At 36.0% G+C, this 4,765-nt stretch overlaps 1 pseudogene; it reads left to right on the top strand.

Annotated features, from left to right (window-relative positions):
- Nucleotides 1–4,114: 4,114 nt before the first annotated feature.
- On the top strand, nucleotides 4,115–4,763 carry LOC125163598 (transcription factor BTF3-like; annotated as a pseudogene).
- The last annotated feature ends 2 nt before the right edge of the window (nucleotides 4,764–4,765 follow it).

Here is a 4,765-nt window from a genome sequence, read left to right as displayed (position 1 = left end):
AAGTGCAAGTTGGGGAAGGGGTAGGAAGAGAGGGAGACACAGAGTCCAAACTGGGCTCTAGGCTCTGAGGTGTCAACACAGAGCCCAACGTGGGGCTCGAACTCACGAATTGGGACACCATGACTTGAGCCAAAGTCAGATGCTTATCCAACTGAGCCATTCAGGTGCCCCTAAACAACCCAATTTTAAAATGATCAAAAGATCTAAGAGATACTTCACCAAAGAAGTTACACAAATGGAAAATAAGCATATGAGGTATTATTCAACATCAGCTATCAAGAGAGAATGGAAAATTAAAGCAATGATGTATCTCTGTACATCTATTAGGATGGCCAAACTCCAGAACATTGGTAACACCAAATGCTGGAGAAAATATGCTGCAAAAGAAACCCTTATTCATTACTGGTGGAAATATAAAACAATACAGCCACGCTGAAAACAGTTTGGCAGTCTTCTGCAAACCTAAACATAATTATCATAGATCCTTAGTGTTTACTAGAATACATTAAAAAGTATGTCCACATAAAACCTACGCATAAATGTTTAATAGCAATTTAATCCATAATTGCCAAAACTTAGAAGACACAAAGATGCCCTTCAAGGTGAACAAATTGTTGTACAGTGATAGAAGAAATATATTCAGTGCCCCTCCAGGAAAAAGCTATCAAGCCATGAAAAGAATGGGAATTTTAATTTTGTATTGCTAAAGAAATAAATCTATCTGAAAAGGTGATGTACTATATAATTCCAATTATGTGACATTCTTGACCAAAGAAAACTAAAGATACAGTAAAAAGATCAATAGTTGCTTGGGGCACCTGGGTGTCTCAGTTGGTTAAGTGTCTGACTTTGGCCCAGGTCATGATCTCACAGTTCATGGGTTCAAGTCCCACACTGGGCTCTGTGTTGATGGTTCAGAGCCTGCAGCCTGCTTCGGATTCTGTGTCTCCCCCTCTCTCTGCCCCTCCCCCGCTCATGCTCTGTCTCTCTCTCCTTCAAAAATAAATGTTAAAAAAATTTAAAAAAAAAAGGTCAATAGTTGCCAAGGGTTCTAGGGAAGGGAGAAGGGGTTGAATAAATGAAACACAGGGAATTGTTAGGGTAGTAAAATTTTTCAATATGATACTGTTAGGGTGGATACAAGTCACCATACATTTGTTAAAACCCATAGAATTTACAACAAAAAGAATGAACCCTAATGTAAAGTATGGACTTTAGTTGATAATAATATGTCAATATTGACTCATTGATTGTAACCAATGTGTACCACACTAATGCATGATGTTAATAATGGGGGAAACTGTATATATGTTTGGGGGTCAGATGAAGTGGTATGTGGGAGCTCTATACTTTCTGCTCAATTTTTCTGAAAATTTCAAATTACTTTAAAAATAAAGTTTATTAATTAAAAAATTTTAATTTTCATATATATGTGTGTGTGTATATATACATATATATATATACATATATACATATATATATATATATATATAACACGGATTATAGAAATGAAAACATACAAGAACAGAAATAACAAAATGGAAGGGCCCAGTGGTAGAGATGACAGTTGACTGAATCAGTGAACTTAAGGACAGATTCATAAAATTTGCCCAACCTGAACAGTGAAGAGAAACTAGACAAGAAATGGAGTTTCAAGGATCTGTGGGATAACAACAAAATTCCCAATATTCCTAACATCACAATCCCAGAGGGAAAAGAAAAAAAATGACATTAAAATACTATTTTAAGCAGTAATATAGATGCAAACTTTCCAAATTTGGCAAAAACACAAATTTACACATTCTGGCAGTTGACCAAATCCCAAACAGGATAATACCAAAGAAATCTGTGCCAAAGGCACATCATATTTACACTTCTAAAAGCTAGAAAGGATAAAACACAAAACAAAACAAAAAACAAACAAAAAGCAAAAACAAAAACAAAAAACAAAAAACCCACAAACCTTGAAAGCAGCTAGAGAGAAATGATGTATTACCAGTAGGTAAAGAATGTCAGAGAACTGAATGCCAAAGAATGCATCTGAAATCATGGAGGGCAGAACAAAGTGATACACAGTTTTCCAAATGCTGGAAGGAAACAACTACCTATTATGAATTCTGTATCTGGTGAAAACTATACCCTCAGGAATGAAGGGGACATGAGGAAATTCTCAGATGAAGGAAAACTAAAGAATGTTTTGCTACAAGACCCACTTTAAGATTGGCTGAAAGAAGTTCTTTGAACAGAAAAGACATGATGAAAGAGAGTCCCAGAGGATCAGTGTGGTACGTACACACACTACAGTGCCCTTTCCTCGTGGATTTTATGTCATGTTGGATGGTTGAAACTAAACTTATAACATCTGATAATCATGATAATATTTTACTAGAGAATGTCAAGGGATATAAGTGGAAATGAAATTTTCATACTTGACCTGAAGTGGTAAAACACAGAACATGTAGACTGCACTGTCACACATGTATATTGTAATACCCATAGCAAGCACAACAGATACAACGCAAATACAATACTCAAAAACACTGTACGGATGGTCTCCAACTTATGAGGGCTCAATTTCGGATATGTCAACTTTATGATGGCGCAAAACTGATATGCATTTAGCAGAAACTACTTTCAATTTTGTATTTGGATCTTTTCCCAGGCTAGCAATGTTTGGTAGAGTCTCTTGTGATTCTGGGCAGTGGCAGCAAGCCACAGCTCCCAGTCAGCTACACAGTAACAAGGGTAACAATGATACACTTAGACCCATTCTGTACCTGTGCAACTATTCTGTGCTTCACTTTCAGTATAGTATTCGATCAATTGCATGAGGTAGTCAGTACTTTCTTATAAAATAGTCTTTGTGTTTATGATTTTGTCCAACTCTAGGCTAAAGCAAGTGTTCTGAGCACATTTAAGGTAGCCTAGGATAATTATTATGTTCTGTAGGTTAGGTGTATTACCTGTGCTTTCAACTTACAATATTTTCAAATTACACTAGGTTTATTGGGCCATAACCCTATCATAAATTAAGGAATATCTGCAGATAAAACAAGACAAAATCTTTAAAAAAACTACTCAAGTAACACACAGGAAGTCTTGAATAGAGGAAACAAGAAATAAAGAAAATAATAAAAATGGCAGAGTAAAGCACTAACGTATCAGTAATCACTTTAGATGTATAAGATATAAATACACAAATCAAAAACCAGACATTGGATTTTAAAAATTGTCCCATATATATTCAAATTATAAGAAGCTCACTACAAATTCAATGATATTGACAAATTGAAAGTAAAAGAATGGAAAAAATAAATGCCATGTAACATTAATTTAAAACATTAATTTAAAACAAACGTAAATGGCTATATATATATATACATATATATACCTATATGTAAATTAGACCATAGAACAAATAAAATTATAAGAGACATAGAAGGACATTAAATAATGATAAAAGTTCAATTCAGCAGGAAGACATAAAAGTGTACACACTAAAAAATAAAACTTCAAAAATACATAAAAACTGAGTTGAAAAGAGAAATAAACAAATACACAATTAGTTTTCAACACCCCTCTTGGAAGCTGATAAAACTACTAGAAAGAAAATTAAAAAGGACATAGATGATCTGAAGAACACAATCAATAAACAGTATTAATTGATACATATATTTAACAATCCACTCAACAACAGAATACACAATTTTATTTTAGGCACCAATAAGACATTCACCAAGATAGGTCATATTTTGTATCCTAAAACAAGCCTCAATAAACTTAAAAGAACTGGCATCCCACAGAGCATATTCTCTGATGATAATGGAATAAAACTAGAAATCAATAACAGAAAGGCAACAGAAACCTATTGTACGTTCTAAATTATTCATTGATTAAAAGTAATATTTCCTAGTAGCCCCTGCTTCATTGTGTGTTTCTGTGTACCTGTGTGTGTACTGAACAATTTAAAGCAAACAAAAAATGCGATGTAAAAGTGTTTAGGATGATACTTGCAGAAGAATAAACAGAATTAGGCACCTAATTTCAGCTGGCCCACCCGAGGCCCCCTGAACGCCAACCCTAGTCCCAGGCGCGGTCCCGTTTCCGCTCCAAGATGAAAGAAACTATCAAGAACCAAGAGAAACTCACCAAATTGCAAGCACAAGTGTGCGTTGGTGGGAAAGGAACTGCTCGCGAAAGAAGAAGGTGGTTCATAGAACAGCTACAGCAGATGATAAAAAAAACTTCAGTTCTCCTTAAAGAAGTTAGGGGTACGCGTCAGGCTCTGGGCTGATGGCTCAGAGCCTGGAGCCTGTTTCTGATTCTGTGTCTCCCTCTCTCTCTGCCCCTCCCCCGTTCATGCTCTCTCTCTGTCCCAAAAATAAATAAACGTTGAAAAAAAAAAAAAGAAGTTAGGGGTAAACAATATCTCTGGTTTTGAAGTATGTTCACAAACCACGGAACAGTGACCACTTTAACAACCCTAAAGTTCAGGCATCCCTGGCAGTGAACACTTTCACCATTACAGGCCGCGCTGAGACAAAGCAGCTGACAGAAATGCTGCCCATTATCTTAAACCAACTTGGTGCAGACAGTCTGACTAGGTTAAGAAGGCTGGCTGAAGCTCTGCCCAATCTGTGGATGGAAAGGCACCACTTGCTACCGGAGAGGATAATGATGATGAAGTTCCAGATCTTATGGAGAATTTTGATGACGCTTCCAAGAATGAAGCAAACGGAGATGGGTCAACTTCTGAAGAAGATAA

This window comes from Prionailurus viverrinus, chromosome A1, assembly GCF_022837055.1.
Source record: "Prionailurus viverrinus isolate Anna chromosome A1, UM_Priviv_1.0, whole genome shotgun sequence".
In the NCBI taxonomy this organism is placed as follows: domain Eukaryota; kingdom Metazoa; phylum Chordata; class Mammalia; order Carnivora; family Felidae; genus Prionailurus; species Prionailurus viverrinus.
The sequence above is the reverse complement of the archived record's forward strand: the minus strand, read 5'-3'. Positions and strand labels throughout refer to the sequence as shown.